A 20,217-nucleotide genomic window follows, 5' to 3' on the forward strand; every position below is an offset into this window, starting at 1 on the left:
TTTCTCTCCTCTCCCCCTTGTCTGACATCTCCATCAGATATATTTGTAATGACATAATTAACATAGTGTTTATTGGAGGGTGGGGAGGTCAGGGGTCAGTATTTGGACAGGCTCTCACCACTCCCTGATATTAAGGCTAATTGAGACAACTCTGTGTGCATCTCTGTCCTCTCCCTGGTGCTGGCTGGTCTTTGGCCTGTGAGCCTGATTGCTCCCAGCTTGTTACCAGCCTGGATCATGATAGGGTGGGTCATCAAGGGGATACAATATGACTGCTGGGGTTATGAGTGACTGAGTGAGAGGGAGAGAATTCAATGGTGGTTCTTGCATATAAGTACAGTTAAAAAAATATATTTAGATGGGTTTTGGTTCCTTTTGTATGTGTATTAGAATATAATGTGCTGATTTAGATCAAAGTTGATAGGAGTGGTGTCATTTGTTCAAATATGCCTCAAGTGGAGAAGACCCCTCATCCACTCCAATGATGTTATTCCATACCCCTTTTTGTTGAAATGCATCAAATATGTCAATGTAATGTATTTTACTCATTCATACTTTTTCTGCCATTTCCAGGGAGGACAGAGTTGAGAAGGAACAGAGAGAAAGACTGTGCCCAGTTTGACCACAAGAGGGCAGACTCTGAGGGCATACTGGTAGGCTGCCTACTCGCTCACCAATCACCATACCCGTACCAGACCTGTTTCACTGGCTTCACCTGGGACTACAGATACATCCTCCCCTCCACATGTTTTTCTCCACATTTTCCAACATTTCTAGGAGATGGCCCATTTAGTCAAGTTATGGAATTCCCCTCAAAACCCATCTACCAAGCCAGGGAGCCATTGGCCTCTCACTCTTTCTACACTTGCATGATGGTGAACATAGCTCAAAGAGATAACACATTGCTCTATGGGATTATGGAAAGCAGTCGGATAAATGTGATATAGATGAACAAGATTCTACTAGATGCCAAAACTGTCCAGAAACAGCATGCGATAAGAGTTTACAACTGTGCCATTTTCAGCTGATTTTTCAGCCTTGTTCTTTGTGGAATGTTTCTAGAGATGAGAGGACAGAGCAGTGGGATTGGGACTGGGGGCCTGAACAGAGACTCTTTCATATCAGGAAATCAGTCAATTGGAATAAATATATTAGGCCCTAATCTATAGATTTCGCATGACTGGGAATACAGATATGCATGTTTGGTCACATATACCTTAAAGAAAATGGGACTCACGATGGGCCTCAGGATCTCATCATGGTATCTCTGTGCATTCAAATTTCCATCAATAAAATGCAATTGTGTTCATTGTCCATAGCTTATGCCTGCCCATACTATAACCCCACTGCCACCATGGGGCACTCTGTTCACAACGTTGACATCAGCACACAACACCATACACGTGGTCTGCGGTTGTGAGGCCGGTTGGAGGTACTGCCAAATTCTTTAAAACGACAGCTTATGGTAGAGAAATGAACATTCAATTCTCTGGCAACAGCTCTGGTGGACATTCCTGCACTCAGCATGCCAATTGCACGCTCCCTCAAAACTTGCGACATCTGTGACATTGTGTTGTGTAACAAAACTGCACATTTTAGAATGACCTTTTATTGTTCGCAGCACAAGGTGCACCTGTGTAATGATCATGCTGTTTAATCAGCTTCTTGATATGCCACGCCTGTCAGGTGAATGGATTAGCTTGGCAAGGGATACAATTCTCACTAACAGGGATGTAAACCAATTTGTGCACAACATTTGAGAGAAATACACTTCTTGTGTGAATGGAACATTTCTGGGATGTTTTATTTCAGCTCATGAAACATGGGACCAACACTTTACATGTTGCGTTTCTATTTTTGCTCATTGTAGAATGGAATAGAATTATAATTTTCCACACAATGTGGGAATTATATAGATAATAACAATTCATCTCAGATGAATGTTCTACTGTGCAAGTGTATCTCTATAAATATGTAATTTAGGAGTATGACTTATGATCTCTGACCTGCCGTGGCCCCAGTAAGTGTTTGATGCTGCAGCTCTGAAAGGACATCTGCCCCTCATGGTTGGACGAGGCTCTTTGAACTTGGCGGAAGTTAACCATGGGGACCACAACAGAACATCTCTCTGTCTGTCTGTGGGCCAGGTCAGACCTGCTTCATGTCATGATCAACTACAGGTCAGTCTCCTTAACTTGCCTCGTTAGAGAGTTCTGCTCAGAGACACACACTGAAAACTTGTTTTGTTCTTCACTGGGTGAGGCTTATGGGCAAGGGTTCGGATGTCATTGCATGGTCAATTCCCTGTGTTACTCTCCTTACCGTTTATGGGAAGTCTCACCTCTCACGTTCTCATCTCTTCTCACCTTCCTGTTCATCTTCATTGATAACCAATTGCTTTGATCCGAAAGGTTCTGGTGCCATTGGTTCCATTATCCAAGTCACTGACACTCTGTCTCCAGTGACGCAGGTCTACAAGACAGGATGCTGCCGTCTCCCTTAGTGCTGCTCCACTTACACACACACACACACACACACACACACACACACACACACACACACACACACACACACACACACACACACACACACACACACACACACACACACACACACACACACACACACACACACAAGTCTGTTATTCCTCCAGCTTTCACCACGGCAACAGAGCTTGACTGTCTCAGGGTTCTGAAGGTTCCTGGTAAAAATAAACAAAGTCCAGGAGCAGAATCAGCCGGAGGAAAGGGAGAACGAGAGGAAGGAGAAGTTCTTAGTTCTCACAATACCTTGGATTCTCCAGCCATACATCATACGTGACCTACGATATTGTCATGCATCTCTCATTCCATTTACCGTTTCAGGTGCAACAAATGAGCTGTGTCCCTGGTCCTCCCAGGTCCAGAGTGTGTAATGCTCTTTGTTTTCCCTGCGTTTCAGTAACCTGTGCTGATTGCTGGGGAGCGTAGGAAACACTCAGCAGACCTCCTCGTGTTGACAATGCTGGCCTTTGTGGTTGGTTCCTGGCTGGATTCAGAGCCTTCTGTAACCAGAGCAGAGTGGTGGAGGCCGTCTTGCCTGTTTAGCCCTACAGTGAGCAGATGGCACATTCAGCACATTCACTACAGTGGGCTGTATCAGGGGATGGATGCCCTGGCCTGGGTGTGTGTGTGTGTGTGTGTGTGTGTGTGTGTGTGTGTGTGTGTGTGTGTGTGTGTGTGTGTGTGTGTGTGTGTGTGTGTGTGTGTGTGTGTGTGTGTGTGTGTGTGTGGTGTGTGTGCGCGAATTTTGAATGGGACTGAATTGTATGTCCCCACAAGGTTAGCTGCGCAAGACGTCTGAGAGTGTGTGCGTGCGTGTTTGCGTGTGCGTTTGTGTGCGCATCGCTGTCAAACGCACAGTGATAAATGAATTATAGTGAAAATAATACAGGGCCAGAATATAGCCTACAGTAATCACACAAAGCCACAGACAGACCCTCACATTCACAGAAAAAGAGAGAGAGTGTTAGACAGAGAAAGCATGCTGTCGCTTCTGGATTTCATTTCCAATAATCCCCAAGCTTGGTGAATTCAACACTTTTATACGTGCTCATATTTTTCACTCCGACGTAGCATAGCCTATGAAACAAACATGCGTGCATCTCATCCAAAACAGACAACATTGTAAATCAAGAAATCGTTTCAATCTAAAAAATTGTCAGGCTAGATCCATCCATGTTCTAACCACATTACACGCCTGTCTATAACAACTTCTTCCCAGTGACATTTATGGTCCAATAACTTGGCTGTATATCATTCCTCTACTGTTTGTCTAGTCTGAAGAATATCTGTAGGAATTGTGGCATTACAAAGGTTTGGTTTATAATTAGGAAAACCAGGAAAAACTCCATGTCCTAGTTATGGGCTACTTATTTCCTGGTCAGGTCGTGTAGTCAGGAAAAACTCCTGGCTCTATACCGTATAGATAATCATCTGGCCAAGAGGCAGCCAAATTGGGCATTGTTAGTGAGTTTTAATGATGACATCTCCCCCTCACTCATGACCCAGACCTGTTTCACTGACCAGACCACCCTTCTTCTTTTATCCTAGTCAGAATGACCTACAAGGTCGAGGGTGGAGTGTGTGTGTGTGTGTGTGTGTGTGTGTGTGTGTGTGTGTGTGTGTGTGTGTATAACAGAGTGTGTCCATGCCTTGAAGATGGTGGAGAATAAAACAATTTGCACTTAGAACACCAAGAATAGGAGAGTGTGTGTGCATGTGTGTATGTGTGTGTATAACAGAGTGTGTCCATGCCTGCTCGCAATGGTAAATATAAGCCCTGGCGGTTAGCTCTATAGGTCCAGGGGTGTGTCAGAAATATTTTTGATATTTTCACAGCTGACAAGCCAAATGAAGTATGCAGGTAGGAATATGTGTATGTTTTAGGATGTACTGTACAGTATATTTTCAATTCAAGGCACTCTGACGAATAGACAATGTAGTCTTTCCCTGCAGTCAATGACCAAAAGCTCCCTCTTTTGCTCCATGGGTGGAATGTTATTAATAATTTTCATCATTTCAAAATTCATTTAAAGAAAAAAATTATATTTGACGGAAATCTGGTGTTTCTATGTCAAACAGTTTTGTTATAATTCAGCCTTTTGTGATGTATATTAAGTGTAATATTGGGATGCAAACTCAAAATTGACAAAGCATTGCTGTTGAACCAGCCTTAGTATGCTAGGCCTAGGTTAATGGTAGCCTACGGAGGGTTTGAAAAAAGCAATCTATTTTTTAAAACAACATTTCTAAATAGGACGGGGTCAGAAGCATAATATCATAAATCACTTCTCTCGTTCGATGGCACTACGTGCCCATGTAGGCATAAATGTCTTTACGCATAACCTTTGCACGTCTATACAAAATACTAGGCTCATATCAATTGTATCGTAGCCTATGTGTGAGGCAGATTCTCAAAACAATTCTGCATTTGGTATGCCATTATAGGAGGATGGAATAGTTTGGAGGAGCTCATCTTCGGTAATCAGACGAGGGGCGCTCTTTGAAAATGGGGATGGATAGCCTACTTGAACAAGAGAAATGAAATGAAGTAGGCAGGTATGTGAATTGTGAATAATGAAAAAGCATGAGGGGAAACAACCTCCAATATTTCAAGTCACTCTCAGTAGACTATTTAAACCCCCTTTATTCATAGGCTACTTGGACAATGGCCAGGATAAACAATTGCACTTATGCGATGCTGCTAAACCAGCATTGATTAAAGATGCAGTCCGGGATCTTAAGCACGTACAGATTCTTAACATATTGTACGAATTGGAATTCGTAACGTATATGAATTGCAGGACGTAAGATATCATACGAAATGTTTTGTGTACAATTTTCAGGCACCAGTTTTTGCTCGTGAGCACTACTTTCAAAACTGCTGGCTGAAATTATACAAAAGCTCTGGAGCTATGGCTATGCCTCCCCTCCCCTTATCAAATTAAACGAAATGGGGGAAACCAATAATTTTTTTATGTTTCTAAATACGAGATTCAGTAGCACAAATGGCATATCTCTCTTCCATGGGCACTGAGCGTCATGGCTGGTTAGGCTGCGCTTCTTGCCATTTTCAACTGTGTTCATTTGAAGACCTGCTTTTTGTGGGTCTTAAAACTTCCCATTAGTGCTGCATGAAATTGTCACTTTTGCACTTGTTTTTAAGGATACACCTCAAATATTGCCACCCCTCACATCTCAGCACAAGCGAGATGATGTTAAACAGGTAAATTGCCAAAATTGGCATTAGGGCTGGAAAATGTCAGTACTTACATGACGGAATTGCAAAGTAATGTGTGTTTGAAACTTGCGCCTCCTTAGCACCAGCCAAAAATAGAGCCCTGTGTGTGTTTGTGTCCAATGAGTTATCTGCAATGATGAATGCCTGTATGGATAAGCTGGGCCCAGTGAGATGACTGCTATCTGTGTAGCGGGTGATGTCCAGGAGGCCAGGGTAGGAGGATGTTTGTACGGACAGCTGCAGACTGCTTAGTGTGTGATTTATGTTTCCCTGTTGCATGAAGAGAGCTTTCTCTCTCTCCTCTATTGAGCCGTTTCTGTCAGGCTACATGTTGGACTAGAACTGTCTGTGCTGCTCTCGCCTGCATCGTAAATCAAACAAACCCCCCTTCCCCAACCGAAAACCTCCTCCGTAATTTAAAAAAAACATTTTTGATAAAGTGTTCTTTATGCTCACTGCAGTTCATATCCCTCGGAATCTTGTCTTGACACAGTGCTTTCTCAATACATTTGATATGGTTCGCGTTTTATAGCGTTTGAATGAACAGAGCCATAAACTATGAGGAACAATCATAAATACAGCCACATCTGAAGGTTCACGTTCAGTAAATACAGTACATGCTGTGAAATAGTCAAATGGGTCTTCACAGACAAGGACTGTACTTCATAGTCTACTGTTTGTTTGATATCCACTGTCGGTGCATTTTGTTTCCTTTGATGTATTTAGCTATCATCCTGTCCTATGGGGTGTTTGTGTGTGGTTAATGAGGACATTTTTGATTAAGGGGACTGAAAGGGGCTGGTAGGTCAGATTCCACTCACACCAGGCTGAGTGGGTAGAGACTAGGGCCTTCGGCATGGTGCCGATGCTAGCTAGGCCAGGCTTTGTGTTGCGAGTACCACAGATGTCCCTGCAATCTAGTCAGTGTCCTGCCCTTTGCATAGTGAGAGCGTTAACAGGACATGAAGCCAGATGAAATGAAACAGATGTCTAGTTGTTGCCTGTGAGAGGGAAATAGTGTGGACACACACACACACTCACACATGAGTGCGTGCACAAACACAGGTCCAACAAATGAGCTGTGTCAGTTATCACAAACAAATCATCCCTCTCTCTCACACACACACAGACACACACACACACACACACACACACACACACACACACACACACACACACACACACACACACACACACACACACACACACACACACACACACACACACACACATACACACACACACACACACAGCACTTTAACAATCACACACACTGCACTTTAACAATCACACTTGTATATCAGCACCACACTTCCTCCAGAAGCTGTGTGTTGGGTTGAGACAGGAAGTCCCCGTGCTGATATACAAGAGGAGAGAAGTGGGGGCATGGCAGGGTGAGAAGGCTATCCCAGGTGCCCCAGCTGCCCTGGAGATTACAAAGACATTTACCCAGGGGTCAAACAACTTGAAATGCTTGCACTCAGTGTTGAGGTATCGAAAGACTGCCACGTTACTGTGGTAGGATGTTATAGATATCCGACAGCCCTGAGTGAGACGCTAGTATCTTTCACAAATTGCATGGCGAAACTAAAGTTCAGGGAAGTAATTATTGTTGGGGATCTAAACTGGGTTTGGTTCAAGCCTGCCTCTGACGACGTCAAGACTTACTGTGATACTATGAATTTAACTCAGTTGATAAATGCTCCGACACGTCCTAATCTGAAGTGTCCTGAGAAATCAACCCTTATTGACTATGTTTTAAACACTTCTCTAAGCAAGGGTTTTTACATGATACAGTGGGCATGGAATGTCACCATCCCCTTTTCAAAATGTTCACCTTTTGTCGCCTTACTGTCTAAAATGAAAACAAATAAAATCAGAAGAAAAAAAATCTCCCCAAAAAGTCTGAAAATGTATTAAAATTAAAACTGTAAAAAAATGTATTTGGATAAGTGAACACCCCCTGAGTTAATACTTGGTGGAACCACCATTTGCTTGAATTACAGCCATGAGTGTCTTTGAATACGTCTCTACTAACTTGCACACCTAGACTGTGCAATATTCGCCCATTCTTCCTTGCAGAATTGTTCAAGCTCAGTCAAATTGCAGGGTGACCGCTCATGGACTGCACTCATTCCAGAGATTCTCGATGGGATTTAGGTCGGGGCTCTTGTCCTTCAGCCACTGTACGGTTGCTTTGGCGGTGTGCTTTGGGTCATTGTCATGTTGAAACGTGAACCATCTTCCCATTTTCAACTTCCTGACAGAGGGCTGCAGGTTCTCCTCAAGAATCTGTCGGTATTTTGCACTGTCCATTTTCCCTTCTATCCTGACAAGTGCTCCAGTCCCTGCTGAAGAGAAACACCCCCACAACAAGATGCTGCCACCGCCGTGCTGTACTGTAGGCATGGTGTTCTTTGGGTAGAAAGATGTATTGGGTTTTCGCCAGACATATCAATTTTGGTCTCATCTGACCACAGTACCTTTTGCCACTTGGACTCGGAATCTACAATGTGCTTTTTGGCAAAGCTCAAACAAGACTTGGTGTGGCTTTTTTTGAGGAGTGCTTTTTTGTTGTTGCAAACCCTCCCATAGAGGCCAGATTTGTGAAGCGCTTGTGATATTGTGGTCACATGCACACATTGACCAGTCTTTGCCATAAAGGCCTGAAGCTCCTTCAAAGTCGCCATTGGCTTCTTGGTAGCCTCTCTGATCAGTCTCCTCCTTGCCCGGTCATCCAGTTTGGAGGGACAGCCTGATCTATGCAGGGTCTGGGTGGTGCCATACGCCTTCCACTTCTCAATAATGGTCTTAACTGCGCTCCAATAGATAGACAAAGCCTTTTAAATTGTTTTATATCCATCCCCTGATTTGTGCCTTTCCACAACTTTATCTCGTAGATCCTTTGAAAGTACCTTCCCACCCATAGTGGATTCTTTGCTTTGAATTGCACTACTAAGCCTCTATGAACAACTGCTTTTATTCTGAACTAATCCAAGTCACTACAATTGATCACAGATGGATGCCAATTAGCTTGATTTGTGATCTGAAGGTGGTTGGTTATACCTCTGCAAGTTTGCAATTGCAATTCCAAGGGTATTTTACTGTTTTCAGATGTTTCCCCCCACTTGGATATTGTTAGTTGCTGTGTGTAAATAAAGCCAGAAAAAGTCAGATTTTATGTGTTTTCATTTCAGGCTATAAGGCAACAAAGGGTGAACATTTTGAAAGGGGGTGGTGACTTTCCATGCCCACTGAATGTATTATTTTGTTGGGAGCAGGATGGCATCTAGTCCTGATGTTGAAATGGCTAGGAGTTTTTTTGTGACAATTTCCTGGAAATAACCAATAAACATGCCCCTTTAGGGAGTTCAAAGGTTAAAGGAAGGAACTCTGATGAGCTGTCAAAAGTTATACATGAGAGGAAGCAAGTATGGGCCACCGCTACGAGATGAAATTTGGATTGTTCCAGGTTTTGGTTCTTGAGGTTTTGGTACAGCTCTTATCAAGAAGTCAAAATCAGAGTATTATTTATCTGCCATGACTGAAAACCTTAATGACCCTTTCAAGTTTTGGAAAGTAATTACAATGTTGAATGCTAACTGTAACTATGATTTGCATTGTGTAACTAAGGACTCTAAAATGGTTTCTGACAGAGCTGAAATGTTGAACTGTTTTAATGATATTTTTGTTTCTTCTGGTTTTCTTTTTAAAACTGCATAAAACTCAGATAATTAAGCGTTTGTTGATGTAGATGTGAGAAATTACCAGAGTTTTAGTTTTTACCCCTTTTATATTTCTGAGATACATAAAGCTCTAAAGCATATTGACAAAAAAACTGTTTTCCTGACAATCTGGATCCAAATCGATTGAAACTTTAGCTGACTTCATTGCTGAGCCACTAACCTACCTCTTTAATCTCACCCTTGAGCTAAATGTCATCCCTAGTGTTTGGAAGTCAGCCTATGTTCTGCCCTGCTTGAAGGGAGGAGAACCCTCTAACCGGAATAACTACAGGCCTAACTAAGCTACCAGTTCTAGCTAAAATCCTGGAGACCCTTGTATCAATTGTGTCAATTATATGTCAAGTACATTTGATCTAAGTTTCAATCAGGTTTCAGAAAACAGCATGGCACTTTTACTGTGTCTTCCTTTTCATCGATCTGTCAAAAGGCGCAGTTGATCATGATATCATGTTGCAAAGACTTGTCAACATAGGATTATCTGATCAGGTAGTCTCGTAGCTCAAAAGCTTCCTATCAGATAGAACTTAGTGTGTCCAGGTTGATGGCACGTCATCTGATATGATAACTGTCCAGAATGGAGTGCCACAGGGCTCTGTTCTTGAACCGCTGTTATATACCATCTATATTAATAATGTCGGTAGAAATGTGTCAAATGCTATTTTTCATTTTTATGCTGATGACACAGTTATTTTTTGTTGTGCAGCAACATAAGGCCTCTGAAGAACTGCAGTCTGCCTTTACTATTGTCTAGAATCCACCCTCTCAGCTGAAGTTGCTTTTCACTGCTGAAAAGACAAAGTTGATGGTTTTCATGAACTCTAAGATGAAACCTCAGACTCTTCCACGTATAGTCACAATGGAGGACAAGCAAATAGAAATAGTAACAACTTACAAGTACTTGGGATTCTTGACAGATGAGTGTCTCACCATTAAACTCCATATCAAAGGTCTTGTGAAAAAGCTTATGCTCAAGTCAGGTTTTTATTTTTGCAATAAGTCATGCTTTTCTTTTGTAGCGAGAAAGAGGCTTGTTTCTGCTACTTTCGTGCCTGTAATTGATTAGGGGGATATCTTGTTAAATGCCCCTGTTGCGTCATTACATATGCTGGACACTGTGTACAATGGGGTGCTGAGGTTTGTTACTAACTCCAAGGCTCTCACACATCACTGTACCCTCTATATGAGAGTGAGCTGGCCTTCTTAGCTTTTTGGCAATTAAATTGGTATGTTTTTATTGATTTATTTTTGTACTTTTTATCCCTTTTTCTCCCCAATTTCGTGATTTCCAATTGGTAGTTACAGTCTTGTCCCATCACTGCAACTCCCATATGGACTCAGGAGAGCAAAGGTCGAGAGCCATGCATCCTCCAAAACATGACCCCGCCAAGCCGCACTGCTTCTTGACACACTGCTGACTTAACCCTTGAAGTCAGCCGTACCAACGCGTCGGAGGAAACACCACACAGCTGGTGACCGAAGTCAGCGTGCATACAGTACATCCAGCTGCCTCATGGGTCTCCCGGTCACGGCCGGTTGCGACACAGCCCGGGATCGAACCTGGATCTGCAGTGACGCCTCTAGCACTGCGATGCAGTGCCTTAGAACACTGCAAGACTCGGGAGACATTTTTATTTATAAGGCCATATTTAAGCAGCTCCCATTTTAATTGTGTAACAACATTGTCCAGCAGACAAATTAAAGCTATTGCCTGTACTCACATGACTGTGTTTTGTTGATTGTGCCTTCCGCTTGGAACGAGCTTCAAAAAGTCCCTTTTCTAGTTTTAACCTAGACAAACTATGATAGAAATTAAGTGGGGAAAATTAAGTGGGAAATTAATGTTTTGACCCTTAGTTGCACCACACTTTCTCAAACGATTTTGCTGTTCAATTTGTAAATGTATGTTTTTTAAACTGTAGTGCTTTGTGTTTTATGTTGTAAATGTGTCTGCAACTTTGTGTGTTGCTATTGTAAAAGAGATTAAAGGCTACAAAACTAGCGCTGGTGTGGGACACACAGAGCTGGGCTGGAAGAGCGTCAATTTGGATAGATGAAAATCTCCACAAGGTTTAAAACATATGTATATTTCACCTTTATTTAACCAGGTAGGCCAATTGAGAACAAGTTCTCATTTACAACTGCGACCTGGCCAATATAAAGCAAAGCAGTGCGACAAAAAACAACAACACAGAGTTACATGTGGGATAAACAAAAGTACAGTCAATAACACTAGAAAAATCTATATACAGTGTAATTACAATTTAGCAAATTAACACTGGAGTGATAGATGTGCAGATGATGATGATGCAAGTAGAAATGCTGGTGTACAAAAGAGCAAAGAAAATAAATAAAAACAATATGGGGATGAGGTAGGTAGTTGGATGGGTTATTTACAGATGGGCTGTGTATAGCTGCAGCGATCGGTAAGCTGCTCAGATAGCTGATGCTTAAAGTTAGTGAGGGAGATATAAGTCTCCAACTTCAGTAATTTTTGCAATTCGTTCCAGTCATTGGCAGCAGAGAACTGGAAGGAAAGGCGGCCAAAGGAGGTGTTGGCTTTGGGGATGACCAGCAAGATATACAGTTGAAGTCGGAAGTTTACATACACTTAGGTTGGAGTCATTAAAACTTGATTTACAACCACTCCACAAATTTCTTGTTAACAAACTATAGTTTTGGCAAGTCGGTTAGGACATCTACTTTGTGCATGACACAAGTAATTTTTCCAACAATTGTTTACAGACAAATTATTTCACTTATAATTCACTGCATCACAATTCCAGTGGGTCAGAAGTTTACATACACAAAGCTGACTTTGCCTTTAAACAGCTTGGAAAATTCCAGAAAATGATGTCATGGCTTTAGAAGCTTCTGTTGGGCTAATTTACATAATTTGAGTCAATTGGAGGTGTACCTGTGGATGTATTTCAAGGCCTACCTTCAAACTCAGTGCCTCTTTGCTTGACATCATGGGCAAATCAAAAGAAATCAACCAAGACCTGAGAAAAAAAATTGTAGACCTCCACAAGTCTGGTTCATCCTTGGGAGCAATTTCCAAATGCCTGAAGGTACCACGTTCATCTGTACAAACAATAGTACGCAAGTATAAACACCATGGGACCACGCAGCCGTCATACCGCTCAGGAAGGAGACGCGTTCGGTCTCATAGAGATGAACGTACTTTGGTGCGAAAAGTGCAAATCAATCCCAGAACAACAGCAAAGGACCTTGTGAAGATGCTGGAGGAAACAGGTACAAAAGTATCTTTTTCCACAGTAAAACAAGTCCTATATCGACATTACCTGAAAGGCCGCACCGCAAGGAAGAAGCCCCTGCTCCAGAAACGCCATAAAAGAAGCCAGACTACAGTTTGCAACTGTACATGGGGACAAAGATCGTACTTTTTGGAGAAATGTCCTCTGGTCTGATGAAACAAAAATATAACTGTTTGGCCAAAATGACCATCGTTATGTTTGGAGGAAAAAGGTAAGCCGAAGAACACTATGCCAACCGTGAAGCGCAGCATCATGTTGTGGGGGTGCTTTGCTGCAGGATGGACTGGTGCACTTCACAAAATAGATGGCTTCATGAGGAAGGAAAATGATGTGGATATATTGAAGCAACATCTCAAGACATCAGTCAGGAAGTTAAAGCTTGGTCACAAGTGGGTCTTCTAAATGGACATTGACCCCAAGCATACTTCCAAAGTTGTGGCAAAATGGCTTAAGGACAACAAAGTCAAGATATTGGAGTGGCCATCACAAAGTCCTGACCTCAATCCTATAGAACATTTGTGGGCAGAACTGAAAAAGCATGTGCGAGCAAGGAGGCCTACAAACCTGACTCAGTTCACCCAACTTATTGTGGGAAGCTTGTGGAAGGCTACCCGGAATGTCTGTCCCAAGTTAAACAATTTAAAGGCAATGCTTGCAAATACTAATTGTGTATGTAAACTTCTGACCAACTGGGAATGTGATGAAATAAATAAAAGCTGATATAAATTATTCTCTATACTATTATTCTGACATTTCACATTCTTAAAATTAAGTGGTGATCGTAACTGACCTAAGACAGGGAATTCTTACTCGGATTAGATGTCAGGAATTGTGAAAAACTGAGTTTAAATGTATTTGGCTAAGGTGTATGTACTTCCAACTTCAACTGTACCTGCTGGAGCGCGTGCTACGGGTGGGTGTTGCTATGGTGACCAGAGAGCTGAGATAAGGCAGAGCTTTACCTAGAAAATACTTATAGATGACCTGCAGCAAGTGGGTTTGGCGACGAATGTGTAGCGAGGGCCAGCCGATGAGAGCATACAGGTCGCAGTGGTTGGTGGTATATGGGGCTTTTATGTCAAAATGGATGGCACTGTGATAGACTGAATCCAGTTTGCTGAGTAGAGTGTTGGAGACTATTTTGTAAATGACATCGCCGAAGTCGAGGATCGGTAGGATTGTCAGTTCTACGAAGGAGGTTTTCTTGTGAAATAGAAAGCCCATTCTAGATTTATTTTTGGATTGTAGATGCTTAATTTGAGTCTGGAAGGAGAGTTTACAGTCTAACCAGACACCTATGTAGGTATTTGAAGATCTCCACATATTCTAAGTCAGAACCGTCCAGAGTAGTGATGCTAGTCGGGCGGGCGGGTGCGGGCATCGATCGGTTGAAGAGCATGCATTTAGTTTTACTAGCATTTAAGAGCAGTTGGAGGCCATGGAAGGAGTGTTGTATGGCATTGAAGCTCATTTGGAGGTTTATTAACACAGTGTCAAAAGAAGGGCCAGATGTATACAGAATGTTGTCGTCTGCATAGAGGTGGATCAAGGAATCACCCGCAGCAAGAGTGACATCGTTAATATATATAGAGAAAAGAGTCGGCCCGAGAATTGAACCCTGTGGTACCCCCATAGAGACTGGCAGAGGTCCGGACAGCAGGTCCTCCGATTTGAAACACTGAACTCTATCTGAGAAGTCGTTGGTGAACCAGGTGAGGCAGTCATTTGAGAAACCAAGGCTGTTGAGTCTGCCAATAAGAATTCAGTGATTGACAGAGTTGAAAGCCTTGGCTAGGTCGATGGAGATGGCTGCACAGTGCTGTCTTTTATTGATGGCGGTTATGATATCGTTTAGTACCTTGTGCGTGGCTGAGGTGCACCTGTGACCAGCTCGGAAACCAAATTGCACAGCGGAGATGGTACGGTGGGATTCGAAATGGTCAGTGATCTGTTTGTTAACTTAGCTTTCAAATACTTTTTTGCTTTCCTAACTGACTGTGTGTATTGGTTCCTGACTTCCCTGAAAAGTTGCATATCGCAGGGACTATTCAATGCTAGTGCAGTACGCCACAGGATGTTTTTGTGCTGGTCGAGGGCAGTCAGGTCTGGAGTGAACCAAGGGCTTTATCTGTTCTTTGTTCTACCTTTTTTGAAAGGGGCATGCTTATTTCAATTACTTTTAAAGAACAACCAGGCATCCTCTACTGACGGGATGAGGTCAATATCCTTCCAGGATACCCGGGCCAGGTCGATTAGAAAGGCCTGATGCAGGCAATGAGTCAGTGATCGTTGAGATCCTGATTGAAAACAGCAGAGGTGTATTTGGTGGGCAAGTTGGTCAGGATAATATCTATGAGGGTCCCATGTTTACGGATTTAGGGTTGTACCTGGAGGGTTCTTTGATAATTTGGGTGCTATTGAGGGCATCTAGCTTAGCTCGTAGGACGGCTGGGGTGTTAAGCATATCCCAGTTTAGGTTACCTAACAGAACAAACTCTGAAGATTGATGGGGGCCAATCAATTCACATATGGTGTCCAGGGCACAGCTGGGAGCTGAAGGGGGTCTATAACAGCCGGCAACAGTGAGAGGCTTATTTCTGGAGAGATTAATTTTTTTAATTAGAAGCTCGAACTGTTTTGGCATAGACCTGGAAAGTATGAATGAACTTTGCAGGCTATCTCTGCAGTAGATTGCCCTTTGGCAGTTCTATCCTGACGGAAAATGTTGTAGTTGGGGATGGAAATTTCAGATTTTTTGGTGGCCTTCCTAAGCCACGATTCAGACATGGCATGGACATCAGGGTTGGCAGATTGTGCTAAAGCAGTGAGTAAAACAAACCTGGAGAGGAGGCTTCCGATGTTAACATACATGAAACCAAGGCTTTTACGGTTACAGAAGTCAACAAATTAGAGCGCCTGGGGACACACAGGGTCTGGGTTAACCTCTACATCACCCGAGGAACAGAGGAGGAGTAGAATGAGGTAGTGTGTGACGTACTATTATGACGCCATATTGCATTTGATGTAAGTAGAACAATAGTACCAATTCATGCATCTGAGGTGGAGAGACATACTTTACTTTTTAAGGTCATTGTTTAGTCATGCCTCCTGCGTAATTCCATTAGCCACTTACAATTTATTTATTATTTAATTTGACCTTCTTTTTTCTCCCAAATTGTGATCCAATTACGATCTTGTCTCATCGCTGCAACTCCCCAACGGGCTCGGGAGAGGCGAAGGTCGAGTAATGACCCGGTCACGGCCGGTTGTGACACAGCCTGGGAATGAGCCCGGGTCTGTAGTGACACATCAAGCACTGTGATGCAGTGCCTTAGATCGATGCGCCGCTCGGGAGGCCACAATTTACAATTTAAATATCAAACGAGACAATAAAGAGTATCTCATAAACAGATCTAGGATCCTAATTTGAGCCAGTTTGCAACAGCAGGAAAAGAATCCTGCAGAAACAGGAAATGTGAATTATTATGTGGTTTATAATTATTGGACATTTTTGTAGGGGTTGATACGTTTTTGGTAAGGGAATATCACGTCTGAAATTTCAAAGTGTAAATTATTATCTTCAGAAGCCTTTCTAAACCTCAAATACACAAGTGTTACATTTCCTGCACTGTAGGAAAGTTCTCCTGCAACAGAGTGATCAAAATAAGATTCTACATCTGTAGTACAAGCTTCAGCTGCTGGATAATGCCTCATATCCTCTTTGGACAGACCCTTTGGCACCCTCTCTCCTTCCCCCTTTGATTCTCTCTCTTCCTCTCCTTTCTCTCTCACACATCCCTCCTGTGGGGTGGTCAGTCTTGGCCCTCTGTTTCCTGGATTATGTGTATCATAGGAAGTCATGGACAGGCCTCCTCTCACTGTCAATCATAACTCACAGAGAGTACAAACTGGTTCGGTAATCACACTGTATTACGATTACACTGCTGCCCTGTTCGGCACTGGTGCTAAATCTTGGGGTCATGAACTGAAGACTTGGTCTGTGAGAATTTGATGTTCAAAAGAAACACCAAACGTAGCTTCTAGCACAATTGTTGGTCATTTTTTATTAAATAATTTGCATAGGAGCAAGAGACTATTGCTAGATTATTCCTCTATGGTATAAATGTGCACACACATGAAATTGACTAAGAAACCAGCCAGTTGACCCAGAGCCCATTCACTCCAAGGTGAGTTGTTTTCTGCATTCATCTGATCGAAGGCCTCCAGCAACTCACAAACACTCACAAAGAACTTCATTCACCATTGATTATCACTGGCAGTGTTTTCACTGTTTAATGGGAATCCTCTTTCCTGATTATACCGGCTCCTGACTTCCTCTCTAAACCACATTTACATTACTCCAATCACCTCTTCCCCTCTTTTCACTGCCCTATCCTCCTTCTAGTGAGAGCATCCTAGTGCCAGCTAAGTTGCCTGAATTGTACGAGACAGCAGACCTTATTAGTAAGCATGTAATCTTCTTCTTTGTCGTTGTCTTCTTCTTTTTATTCTTCTTCTTCTTTCTCTCCCTTTCTCTCTCTCCTCCCTTTCTCGGACATATCATGTGCACAATGATATCTCCCAACTTTAGTCATAAATCAACACACATCCATCCTTCTGGAGCAGGGCAAATATTTAGACATGTATTCAGCAGCAGTTCCTGAATCAGGGAATCTGGATACGATGGGACAGTTGTGGCTGTTGTAGATGATACAATATGTCTTTGATGCATTTTGAACAAAGACTTAGGTACATAAGGTAAAATTTAGAAAAATAGATTGAGTTACAATGGGACTAACCTGGATAAATAAATAAACAAAAATAAATAAACAAAAAAATTGGCGCATACAGTATCATGCAGTGACATTTATTCATGATTCAGACAAATATACGTGTGGAGTTTACAATCACATAGTCTCTTTATGGGCAGTACCTTCCCTTTATTTAAAATATGTATGTTGAAAATGAGTAAACTGGTGTTGGTTGAATTATGCCCTGAGCCCTGTGGTGCAGCTCTGAGCTGAGGACTTCTTGTAGCTTTGAGCTCTGTGAAGGAGATCTAAGCACTCTGGGGATTTTTCTGCTCTGTGAGAAACATGAAAAAGTCTCGACTGGCAGAGGATGGAGGGTTTTCTGCTTCGGGGTAATCCTGTGTGATTCTCTGAGACTTTTTGGTCAGTCTCAAAAAAACATCACCAAGATCTGCTCGGTAGCTTAGCATCCACATGCCAACATCAACTCATTATGTTGTGAGGACTGGAGACATGAAGTGTGATAGTATGAAAGAAAGTGAGAGAGGTCTTGAGTCAATCATTTTAAATAGACACTCACAATTGATACTTACCAGGGTTTGGGCGCTATGAGCAGAACAAGCGTGTCAGCTAATTGAGGAAAAGCAGATTTTGTCAATCATTTGTTTATTTTCATTTGCATTATTATTATTATTTTTTACCTTTATTTAACTAGGCAAGTCAGTTAAGAACACATTCTTATTTTCAATGACGGCCTAGGAACAGTGGGTTAACTGCCTTGTTCAGGGGCAGAATGACAGATTTTTACCTTGTCAGCTCGGGGATTCGATCCAGCAACCTTTTGGTTACTGGCCCAATGCTCTAACACCCCTGATCACACGCAAACACAGTTCACTTTCATAGCAGTCACATACAAACAGCATGATCATTTTGCTCTTTGTGGAATTCATTCTAGCATCTACGCACTCTCTTCTTCTCACCTTTTTCCTATACTTGTAGACTTCAGTGCACAACATATCAGATGTCTGTGACCAGGCGAAAAAACCTTTCCAAGCCAAACCTTCATATCATAACCGCTAACTGCTACACACATCCTACATTGTTGTCACCATATTAGCTAACATCATAGCTGTCAACATAGCTACTAGAACTAATGTGTTAGTAAACCCACTACAATCATGCAGTACAGTGCAGAGTCAGCAAGTAGTTTAGTAGTTACACCAGTGGGCACCGGTGGCAATAAATTAATAAAACCAAAAGCTTATGTCACAGCCTCACAGGTGTAACTAATTACCTTGTTAAATCAGGAAGCAATCTCATTGGTTAAATTGTATGTTCTTTACTTGTATTTAAACCTCCCTATTATTGTGTTCTAGGTGGCCACCCACAGGAAGTGATGCAGTCCAGAGGAACGGTCGAGCCCTGTTTGTAGAGAGCATGCGGTGGGATTTTGGTCTGAACACATGGCTACTGGGGATTGTGATATGAACTGTTTAAAGAAAATGGAAGCCTGCCTCGTGGGCTGCCTCGTCTCCTGTGTCCCCTTTTTGGTTCTTGTTTTTTTGGTTTGTTTGTAGTTTGATTAACTTGTAACTTGCATTTGCTTCAAATGTGTTCCTGAGCCAGAGAATGGTCAGTGTAACTAAACAGAGGAAAAGTACATTCTTAACCTAATGGAGCCATGCCTTATTTATTAAACCCAGATCCAAAATAACCTGTCACTTTTCCACCATGTGACACTTACCTTGACTCCAGGTTTGGATAGCCAGCTAGCCAACATAGCATCCCTCTCTGTTTGAGCTGGCTTTTTGAGTAGGCTAAACTAGCTAGCTGCATTCGCTAGCTAACTGAAAGTGGGGGGAAAAAAGACACTTCTTCATTTTTAAATAAATTCATTTGTTCAACTATTGTCTTTCTCTCTCTTTGAGTCAACTACTCACCACATGTTATGCACTGCAGTGCGGTGCTAGCTAGCTGTAGCTTATGCTTTCAGTACTAGATTCATTCTCTGATCCTTTGATTGGGTGGACAACATGTCAGTTCATGGTACAAGAGCTCTGATAAGTTGGAGGATGTCCTCCGGAAGTTGTTATAAATACTGTGTAAGTCTATGGAAGGGGGTGAGAACCATGAGCCCCCTACGGGGTGCTGTTGCGGCAACTACTAAGCTTTTTTTTCCATTATTATTTGACGAAACATTGATTTTGGCCTTACTGCTATTAGCCAATAGAAACGCATTGAATAACAGCTTCATACATGGATAAAGAGTCAAAAAAGTTTGTTCTGAAATGTCTGTATATCTGAGAGATGTAAGAAAGATCAGGAAACTTTTTGTTTTGTTGTTTATGTATTTAACCCCTTATTTTAGACACTAAACTATCTTCATGTATGCTTCCATTCACTTTCTTTAACTGGTACCTGGCTACCTTCAGACTAGGCTTGTGAGGCAAAACAACCAACATGTATGTGTTCAGGAGATACTCACCCTTCCACAGAGGGGTCACATTAGTGTGCAGCCCAAATTATTCAAATGCTACAGACAGAAGTTAGCGAATCGGATGTACCGACTTCAAACGAGTCCTATGACGGTGGTGGGGGTCGTAAAACATAATCGTTTGTGTGCCAAACTGTTCGGACTCTGCAGACGTTTTCGTGAGAAGACCC

General features: G+C 42.3%; 1 long non-coding RNA gene across 1 annotated transcript in view; it reads left to right on the forward strand.

Annotated features, from left to right (window-relative positions):
* LOC106608624 (uncharacterized) overlaps positions 1–19,403 on the forward strand; it is a 31,111-nt gene extending 11,708 nt beyond the window's left edge. The window contains exons 2-3 of the long non-coding RNA XR_001329552.2: positions 574–653; positions 18,930–19,403. This is a non-coding gene — a long non-coding RNA (uncharacterized lncRNA). The remainder of the gene's footprint in view (positions 1–573; positions 654–18,929) is intronic.
* Positions 19,404–20,217: the final 814 nt, after the last annotated feature.

Source organism: Salmo salar, chromosome ssa01 (assembly GCF_905237065.1).
Source record: "Salmo salar chromosome ssa01, Ssal_v3.1, whole genome shotgun sequence".
In the NCBI taxonomy this organism is placed as follows: Eukaryota; Metazoa; Chordata; class Actinopteri; order Salmoniformes; family Salmonidae; genus Salmo; species Salmo salar.